This window comes from Uranotaenia lowii, chromosome 1 (genome assembly GCF_029784155.1).
Source record: "Uranotaenia lowii strain MFRU-FL chromosome 1, ASM2978415v1, whole genome shotgun sequence".
In the NCBI taxonomy this organism is placed as follows: domain Eukaryota; kingdom Metazoa; phylum Arthropoda; class Insecta; order Diptera; family Culicidae; genus Uranotaenia; species Uranotaenia lowii.
The window spans coordinates 33312429-33323489 of record NC_073691.1 but is presented as its reverse complement, the minus strand read 5'-3'; the positions used below and the strand labels follow the sequence as shown (position 1 = coordinate 33323489).

Genomic DNA, 11061 nt, shown 5'->3' with positions numbered 1-11061 from the left:
CACTAGAAACAAAAAAATGTTTTCTTCTTGTAAAGCTTTTTATCAATACTAATGGAAATCATAAGCAAGTAATAAGTTAATTCTTTGAACCACAAATATAACCATTTTGCGATTCAATCAGATTTATTTTATACTCTTGAAAAGTCGATTATTCATAATAAGAATCTTGTGAACATTTCCAAAAATTGAAATCTGGATTTTTCACAGAACTAAGTCATCAAAATGAGTCCATACTTTATTTTTTATTTGGGATTTCTTTTGGTTTGTGGTTCAAAACTGACTCTGATTGAACAAAAAAAAATTAATTTTGAAACCTGAATCCAAATTATGAAACTCCAAACTCCCGCTTATTGAATCCTTAAAAAAATCAGATTGATATTTAAATCCTGATTATAAAACTTAACTCAAGCTGAATCTTAATTCGAGTTTTTATTTTTTTTATTCCGAGTATAAATCCTGCCTTTTGAACTTAAGTTCAAATCTGGTTTCGAATTTTAAACGGTTTTTGGATCTAAGGTCCAGATAATAATTCTTAATAATTATTAACAAAAAAGCTTAATTTGTTTCCGAACCCTTAACCGGAAATCTGTTATTTGCATTTCTAGGTTTCATTCTGAATTATTTCTTTCTTTTTTTCGAAATTCAACTTGTGAATTCAAATGAGAATTGCAAATAATGACACTGTTTCAAATCTGGATCATCATTTTCGATTCAGTATAAGAGGTTAAAAAAATTTCAAATCCAATTTTTTTTTATAATATCAAGATTTTTCTTCATATTCAGATTCGATGAGTTTCGAATATGGAAAATGCAACTAGTTTAAGTTTGAAATGCTAAACCAAGATTCGAATCAGAGTTTTGTGTCAATGCTAAAAAACTGAAATTCAGGAATAATAAACTGGATACAGAATCCGAAATCTGATCACAGACATCAAATTTTAATGTTAATAAGCAGCTCTGAAAATGAAAATCTAGAGTCATTTTAACTTAAGCTTTCCAGATATTTTTCGGCGAGTAACCAAGCCGCGCCAATTTTGACTGTTATCCTCACTATCCGCCAATATCAAAATTATTCAGTGCAAATTGTGAAGAAAAATACTTGAAATTTTTTAATAGAAACAGCTTAGTCATTTTAAATTATATTTTAAACTTCCAAAAATGGTTAATGCTAATTTTGATACAATAAGCTCAAAAAATTTGGAAGCAAAATACACAATTCTAATGACTCAATTTAAATTTTTGTTTGCTTTTGTAAATAAAGTGAAACTGACAAACTAAGTCTAATCTAATTCAAATTCAATATTTGGAAATCAATTAAATTTAGAAATTTAATCAACAAGTGAGGCAACTGCTAACGAAAACTATTAAAATTTATAAAATCAAGTGGTCTTATCAAAAAATTATAAAAATCTAAATATTGTGTTAGTTATGAGGCTTTATGTAATTAGTTTTAAGTATTTTATAAGTAAAGACTCGAATGAACCTAAGTGTTCATTTTTACTCGTGACTCGGACAATCCGTACGATTACAACAGAATGTATTGAATATTAAAATAAATACAAACAAGTGAACACAAAAGGTCCTGAAAAAATAAATTATAATAAAACAGTGTTAAAGTTTAAACATATTGAAAAAATTTTTGAAAAAAATGAACGAAAGTAGCGAACAGAAAACTAGAAATATAAAATAAATAAAAAAAAAAAACGATTTAACTGATAGAAAAAATGAATAATGGGAATGATACTGAAATATAGAATCAGAAAAAAAGAAAAGCATTCTAGAGATAGTAAAAATTAATCGACTGGTTGGATAATGAATAAATTGATTTTTGGCGATTTCAGTCACGAAAAAATCTTAAAACGATTTTTATTTCTTCATCCGACGTTTCGGCATTTATTATGCCTTTTTCAAGGAGTCTATTAATAAAACATTATTAATGATGTATTTATAAAGGTGTACTTACTGAAATTTCTCGTTTTAATTGTCCAAAAAGTTTTTTGAATCTGCTAAACTTTCTAATCGGGAAATGTAAGTAATTTGGAGGCAGTAAAATGTCGCTTAACTATTCAACGTTTTAATTTATTCAACAGTTTGGAATAAAAGCAAGAGAGCTTAGCAAGCCTTGGTTGAGTGCGGTCGTGTTTTTTACGCTCGTACATTTATTTTGCGTTTTAGTTTCTAGGAAAAATTAAAATTAATAATTTTAATGATTATTTATGATGATAATTTGTTGTTGACTTTTACTCCATTGTATTCTGGAAGTTTGCAGGAAATGTGTGTGTCTCCACTGGAAATGCAATGTTAAGGGATTGCGCTAAGTTAAAAAAAATTCTCATTCTAGAGATTTTTGAAGAAAAGAATACAATATTTACAAATTCAAAACTAAAAACATCACAAATGAAAATGAAGATAATGAAAATATCTCACAATGCAAACAAATGTTTTGAAAAAAATAGTGAATTCAGAAATAAAAAAAAAACAAGAAACCTGAAAAACTTTGTAAAAACAACTAAAAGTGATTAGAATGTTTATTAAAAAACGACGCAAGCTTGATTAAAACCATCATCAAAAGCGATCATGAGAACTCAGAGGGAAACTATTTCTTGGAAATTTTAAATCAAATGTATTTTACGAAAAGAGATTAAAAACTAAAGGAATGATACGTTGAAAATCTTTTGAAGCATAATTATTACATTTTCAACTATTCTTATAATTTTCTAAGTAGTCATAATATTATGGAAGTTTAAACCTTTGGAGAGTAAGGGAAAAGGAGAATGTAGGACACTGATGGACTGTGGAAGAATTGAATAGCTCAAGATGATGATTAAAGATTTTGATCAATAAACACATCAAAATGAATATTCCTTACCATGGCCGTAGGAACGGGGGGGGTTTTGGGGGTTAAACCCCCCCCATGAGGATCCAAAACAGCAAGCGAGAGATTCTACTCTACATTCAAAATTTTAAATTTAGAACGAACCAAATTATGATAAAAGAGTAAGTTTACTCAACAGTAACAATCTAGACTAAAAACTAATGCCAAAACCTCAAAATCCCAACCCAAGTCCAGAATTCTGTTACACTTTTTCATAACTATCTCACTTTTTCATCGAAATTCAGGTCTGAATATCGAATTGCGAAATAATTAAACCCACTTCAGAGGTTCTGATTCCATAATTCTCTTGATCAAAAGTGTATTTATCGTAAAGTTTATTCGAATTTTGGATTTTGTATCCAGTTCACGATTGTTGATTTTCATCTCGAATAATCACAAGAAATTAGAACTGAAAAGCTGCTTTGAAATCCTGGTTCAAATTCGGTTTACATTTCATATCAAATTTGAATTTTGTTTTTCGAGATGATATGCATTTTCAATATTTTGATAATAGTTTTCCGAATATGAAAAAAAGAGAAATTTTGTTTTATATTCAAATTCTAAATTCTTGAACATAGTTTTTTTTCACAAAATTCATCATGGCAATCCAAAATTTGAAAGTAAGATTCAGGTCTTTGTAAATTCATATTTTAATTCTGATTTACAACGCAGATTGCAAATAAATAATTTGAATAGTGAATTTAGATTAAGGCTAAACAATAGAATTGAAATAATAGATTCATGAATAACGGCTCAATAACTTGGCTCATTGAATTCTAATCAGGAATAAGATTCGGAAATCGTATATTTCAGTAATCGAATGGAAATTCGGATACAAATTCAAAGCGCAATTTTTGAATTCAGGTTCAGAATGCAGATAAAAAAAAATATAAAAAAAGGTTTTGCTTGTAAAGAATTTTACAATCTACATAAATTGTTGAGCAATGCAAGAGGGGACGCGGACTAAACGAAAAATATCGTTTTTTTCACTTGCCAACAGTGTGCTACACTTTGAAGTTTAAATAGAATTGACTGAATTCAAGTGTTAAATTTTATTGGACAAAATTGAACACACCGTTTGCTGTTACTAAAAAATTCTTAATTTGTAAAACTTAGTTCAGGGGTTCTGAGATACTGAATGCCGAATATAGGTGTTTCTCGTCAAAGATTTCTTTGCGGTCCTTAATGTGTTAAGATAGCTTGTCAACTCAATTTCTAGATTTCAATTTTTTATACAAAATTTGTTTGTAAACACGATTCAGCTGAAAATCACAAATAAAATGTAGAATTTGATTTTTTTGTGTTATCCTCAAAACCCAAATTTAAAAAAATCATCTGCAGGATTTTCATTATGGAATTTATTCTTTATGAAAAATATTTACTGTTAAAGAAAAATCTCCACTTAAAAATCTGCAAAAAAATTTTATATTTTTCCTGTGTATTGTTCAACATTATTAACACATTTATGACACAAAAAATTGTTATTTTATGTTTCAGAAACCAATGAACAAATACTGTGTTGTGTTACATTTTGTAGAACGAGGTTTCGTTATTAGATTCGTAACATTTGAATTATGTTAGCATACTAGCGGCAAGCCAGAAATTAAGATATCTCGTATTTGGTTCGCAATGTATTACAGTTTTTTTAAGCCAAATTTCATACTAAAATCATTGAATTGGTTGAAGTTTGCATCGAGAAAATTTGATCCAAAAATCTGATGATTTTTTTCGCCTGCTTTTTTTTTTTTGAAAGTTTGATTTATTTTCATCATTTTATTTGAAAAAAAGTCTGGAAGATTGGGCTTGTTTGTTTTGAGTGAAGAATAAGTTTTTTTTTTTCAAAAATGAAAGACTCTCCTAAAAAAAGCATATTTTATTCCGAAATCCACCGAGTTTGATCTACTAGACTCTTAAACAAATTCAAAGATTTTGACCATCGATGAAAGCGAATTTAGCTCACCTTTTAGGTTTAGGACCAATCTTGTAAAATAACTATTATTACGAAAAATTTTAAGTATCTAAAAATGAATAACCATAGAGGAGAGTGGGGATACTTGATCATCTTTTCTTATTTTCACCATATCTTTTTGGAAAAATTCAGCAACTCGCCGTCTTTTACATTTTATGACAGCTTGTAACTTCTAGTTTCTATGCTCCAAAAATTACAACGATACTTGAACCCGTTGATGAACTTGAAGCATTTTCGTCGGGGTAAAAAAATTGCGATTTTTCTGAAGTTAGGGGAGACTTGATCCCCTAATGAGGGAGACTTGATCTTTTATTCAGGAAGCCCTAATCCTTGTATAAAAATCAAACAAAACCCCAAGATAGAATGAATTTAATTAAATTTAATTAAAGTCAAATTAATTGACTATTTTGGTCATGTTTGTTCTCATTTCACAATTTATAGCAGACATAAGAAGAAAATTCTATAACTTTGTCTCAACGCTAATAACATTGCATACTTAAAGGCGCTATTTTTTATAATTAAGAAAAAATAATTATGTTTGCCCTTTTCTTCAGACAATTGTTTGATAAATAATAGTTTTTGGATAAATATTAGTAATTTCGTAATCAGCAATCATAACGATCAATTCAGAAGAAGAATATGCCGTTTGGAAGGGTGATCAATTAAACCCAACTCTAGGGGATCAATTGTACCCATAATCAACATTTTAGAAAACTTTTTCTGAAAAAAGTTGAGAGTTTTTCATTCCTTTGAAAATATGGTATTATAAAGTTCATTTTACGCTCAAACGATTGATACATTGGAACAAATATTTTTTTCATAATTTTCCCATGTAAGGAACATTTTAAAGTGATGAAAAAAGATCTTCAAGTTAGATTTTGTGAAATTTTTCAAACAAAGTTCAATTACTCAAACAATTATTTTGTTAAAAATTTTTAAACTACAAGCATTGTTATTTTGCTCATTTTGGCAAATTTTTCTAGAACATTTGATCTTTGTAAGACATTCCAGTTTCGAGATATAGCTAAGGAATCAAGTATCCCCAGGGATCAAGTATCCTCATTCTCCCCTATAGTTACAAACATTTTAATTTTTTTTTTTTTGTTTTCGTGCTTTGTTGGGCAAAAAATCATAGATAAAAATCAGTGACCAAAACCCCCCCCATGAGTCGGTTCTTCCTACGGCCCTGTTCCTTACTTAGTGTGTGAAAGGCGGGAAAGAGTAAGACGAAAAAGTCAGTTTTTCAACGAATTTTGGCGATAACGGACGCGAGTGAGCTGAGCTTGTAAATTTTGTAACCAGAAGAATTTTAAGAAGAATTCGACATCACCAAGGAGTCTTGATCAAACTTTTTTTTTAAGATTTTTATTTCATTTTTTATAGTTTTTAATAGTTTCAGTGTTCGTGTCCATCGATATTAAAACACTAGTTAACTTTTTCAATTTCCTGTTTCAGATTTTCACCATCTGGTTATCTATGGAATTTAGTTTAAAAAAAAAAATAAACATGAAATTGTGTATATGAAGTTTTTTTTATTGCAATTTTTATCTTGCGCTTGACTTTGCACACAAAAATTTTGTCAGTCTCAAATTTCGCACTTTTCACTCACCTTTATATCCGTACACTTCTTGAATACGAGAAATAACTGATCACAGCAATCAGGTCATTAACAACCAAAACAAACCAAATATTTCAATCAATCATGGAGTTTAAATTCCAGCACAATTTTAAGGTAATTCTTGAAGTATTGAATTGTGAAACTTGGTATTGAAATAAACTTCCTTTCCAGATCAAACGGTTCAAATTTACCACAAAGAAGTCCTCCGTGAAAGACTACCAGAGATGGACCCACCAATAAATTTTCTATAATGAATGTTGTAAGTTCAAATTTTATTTGGCTCTTATTTTGTCATGATTTAGACATACTGATTGTCAAAGGTAAGAAATGATTTTACATAAAAATTTTTAATGTTCTTCAAAACGGAATTCATGCCTAACCAAATTGCTTCTTATTAAGTTCTCATCGATGATAACTCTCTGATAAAATAAAATGATTGGCTTATTAGATATAAAATAAACTCCACTTAGTAATGTTGGTCGGAATATCCAAAATTGCATTTTTGAAATCGATTTGGAAAAAATAGTAAAATTTCCGTCTTAGGGTTGAATTGAGTTCTTGGGGGTTTATGTACACAATATTCGGTTTTCCAATGGCTATTTCACGGATATCCAATACACATTTTCTCCCCTATGTCACAATTTGTAACGCTTGAGCTTACTCCATTCCCCCCCCCCCCCCCCCCTAAGAGCGTTACGTAATTAATGGATGTCCCCGATGAATATGTATGAGTATACTGGGTCGATTTGGGGTCAATTTTGAATTTCTCAAACCCTGGGGTCCTAAAAGCTTCGTTTTGGTTCAAAACTTTTTTGTCTTATGAGATACGAAGTTACTATCTTCGACAAAGTTGTTCAGTGGAAAATTTCTTTTAAAGAATCTTCATTTAAAGAATTTATAAATTGGCACAAAAACCATTAGCAGCCTCGGTTCCACAGAAGAAACAAAAATGATGTTGATTTGTCTGTACAGAATATTCATTTGTCCTATACAAACCTAAAAGTTAAAATTTACTCATGTAAACGTTACTTAAAAATTGTGCAAAAAATCATGGATGAGTATTCTTTAAGGACCCCTGGGTTTGAGAAATTTAAAAAAATGTCAGTCTGTCTGTCTGTCTGTTCCCTATAGACTCCGAAACTACTGAATCGATTTGCGCGATACTTGGCAGGTGGGGGTATTGAAGGCAGGGGAAGGTTCCTATTTTGTTAGGGGAAGTTAGGGAAGAGGGGAGATCACATAAAATTGTTTTGCATAAACCAAGAAACTTATCAAACAAATGGAACCAAATATGAATTGGAAAATCATTTGGGTACGAGAAATAGTTCAGTGAGCATCAATAAAAAATATAGAAGTAATCAATTAAAAAAGGGAGGGTAGGGAAGGTAATTGAGTACAAGATTTGTTTCTATGGAATTTTACAGACCCTTTTGCTTTGAAGTGTGGAGAGGTGAGGGATGGAGGGGGTTCCATATAAATATTGATGTATCGCTTAAACCAAATTTTATATCAGAGTTTTTGATTACAAAAAAAATGGATCCCTACCTCCTTCCAGCTTTTCCGGATGGGAAGGGAAAATGGTGGGCTTCATACAAGTTGTTTGGCATAAATCGAGCACCTATGATACCAACAAAAAAAAAAAAAAAAATAATAATTTCTTAAAATTTCAAAACTTTTTGGAAGGTGTTGCAACGCTCAGCTAGTTACAAATACATTAAAAAACTGAAATAAAAATAAATTCCATATTCAAATCCCAAATGTGGAAAATATTTTAAAAATACCATCGCAACCCATATGACAACAAGTTAAAAAATGGCTAGAACAAGAACACGGTGTTGGTCCAAAAAGGCCCTATCAGACAACTTATCATCGTCTGATAAAATGTTTTCCAGGGCCTTGAATCGGTCAGATATTTGTCTGTTTCTTGGTTCTGTTCAAGACCGTTTTGGCTCAATCTTGGACCAATTTTTTATCTTAAAGTTTGGCTTACAGATGCGGCTTACATTTTGGATGAAATTTTGTAGAGCACTGCAATGTTGTCAGCTGATTAATTTTAATCTGTAAACAAATAATGCAAGAACGTACAAATCAAGATGAGAAAAAGATTTCTGTAAATTTTTGACAAATGAAATAATTTGTAAGCGAATCTAGTTATTCAAGAAAATCAGAATCTCAAATAAAGTGTGAAGTGAGTTTTCACAAAAACCTCCCGTCCACCAGAATCCAAGAAATGATTTTGTTTCAAAGAAAGATCAATCGATACCTCAAGCAAATCACCTTTATCGGGCAACTAGTATCGCGTTTACGGGCATATGATCTAACGTTGTCATTTAGCCATGATTTACAGCCCCTCGTAAACTTCACCAGGATAGATATTACATTTTTATTTCTAAAAAATAATAAGAATTGTCAGCTGTATTTCACCGGAATCCGCATTTCGCTTGTTCGACAACCACTTATCATTTCCGGTCAGCGCCATAAATAAGGGAAGATATGTTCAGCCCGCCCTCACGTTTTTCGCTATCTGTCTATGGCCGAGAAATGAAAGCGAAATCCAAATCGAAGATTATCACACATCCATTAACAACGTACTTTTGGTCGTAAAACAAGGCGAAAAAACCTTAATGTGTGTAAAGAATTCCTGTGTAGAGAAAGTACGTGCATTTTCCGGACACCTCGTCTATTTGGGCGGGATTCCAGAGGCTTTGTCCATTTTTGTCATCAAACTGGTACCTACTCCTAGGCCAAATGGGGCACGTTTCGGTTCGTTCTACTTTTTATTTTCCGGGGGAAGAAGGCACTCTTTAGAAGAAAAAAAAAACCCCGACAGTTTCGTCCCCGAAAAACACGGTCCCGGATTCCACACATGTAAATAGTGAGCAATAAAATTTTTAATAATGGCTTTTATCTTGTCCACTTTCTCCCGGTGACCACGGACAGGGTGTTGCGAAAATATAGGGAGAGCTAGCGTCTCGGGATCATTTTGATTGAAATTGCGTCAGCTTTTGTGAACACTGTTCGCATTCACATTTTCAATTTTCCATCTTATGTTAAAATATGTTGAAAATTTGATCAAGAGTTTTTCCAAAGTCCAGTTTTATTGTAAAAAGATATAAAAAAATGGACCACCTACTTGAAGTTTTTAATTCACTGTAAAAAAAACTGTCATCCCTGGCGATTCACATGGCACACAATGGGGGACATCCCAGTGTGGGGACATCCGGCCTAGAGTCCAGGTCCCCCGGGAGATTTGACACGTTACTCGTCCGGTTAGCGAGAAGATTTTGGGAGACCATACATGTTCTAGTATAGGGCCGGTTTTTATGTTTTTTGTCCAGGACAGGATCCCGGTGATAGTTGGGATTTTTTCCCCCCAGAACCAGAAATTTTGTCCACCGAAAAATGGCGAGGGATGGATCCGGTTCCGGCCGAGTGATGAACGGCACCCGCACGTGAGTGTGTCACATTCTTGCCCAGGCCAGCCCATTCTTTTGTTGTTGTTTTGCTGCTCTTTTTTTTTGCGTTGACACGTTGTTCTGTGTTTTATTTATGTCTCCTCGCCGCCACAAAATTCAAGAGGATTATCCGGTACTAATTTTCACGATTGCTAGGCGAGGCACATTTTTTTCGGTTCTGCTCCCCGGAATGTTCCGGTGTGAACAGGCACGTGATACATTTGGCTATTGTTTTAAGGATCTTGAAAAAAGAAACCAAAAAAACATTTCCAGATACACAAAATTCAAGACTTTGTTTGATAAAGTCAATTTCATTAAAATTATTGTAGCATAAAGTATTCTTTATGTAATGGGGACATACAAAAAGAAGATGGCCAAAAATCGCTCAAGTTGTTCGTCTTAAGATAGCGGAAGAAATGAAGACAAGTAGGAATCTTGAAAGATATTTCTCAGCTCGATCGAGAAACAGTAGGTACGTAACATCTGATTGGTGTTGTATGGTTCTCGTGAGTTATCATTCAAACAGATAAGAGTAAAATGATTGGCAATTAGGGAGTGTTCATCATTAAAGTATTTTATTTTTATCAACCAAATGTCCGGATTCGAATGATTTACTTGTTAATTCAACTTCCTCGATAGTATAGTGGTCAGTATCCCCGCCTGTCACGCGGGAGACCGGGGTTCAATTCCCCGTCGGGGAGAAGATGGACATTTTTTGTTGCTGAATCTACATGATTTCAATTAGAGGCCGTTCAAATGTTACGTAACGCAATTTTTGGTCATTTTCGACCCCCCCACGTAACACATTTTTATCAGATTTTCTTTCAAAAATTCACAAACCGTAACAAACTGGTATACCCCCTTCCCCCCCTAAACGCGTTACGTAATATTTGAATGGTCCCTTAGAAGATACAAACCATGGATGCAATTATTTTTCTCGGGATGAACATACACCACAAAAAAAAAATGTAACGATGGACGATGTAATTCTAGCAGATGTATGATGTGATAATTTGAATTTATGTTATTATATTACACATTTGTCTTGTTATTACATCTACTAAACGATGTACACAATTAAAACATGTCTTTTAATGTAATATCACATTATTGTATGTAATAACATCGAAGCAACTCATATCTG

At 32.0% G+C, this 11061-nt stretch overlaps 1 non-coding gene across 1 annotated transcript; it reads left to right on the top strand.

The window, feature by feature from the left end:
• The first annotated feature begins 10546 nt into the window (after positions 1–10546).
• Positions 10547–10618, top strand: Trnad-guc (transfer RNA aspartic acid (anticodon GUC)). Its single transcript has one exon. It is a non-coding gene; the product is annotated as a tRNA-Asp (tRNA).
• Positions 10619–11061: the final 443 nt, after the last annotated feature.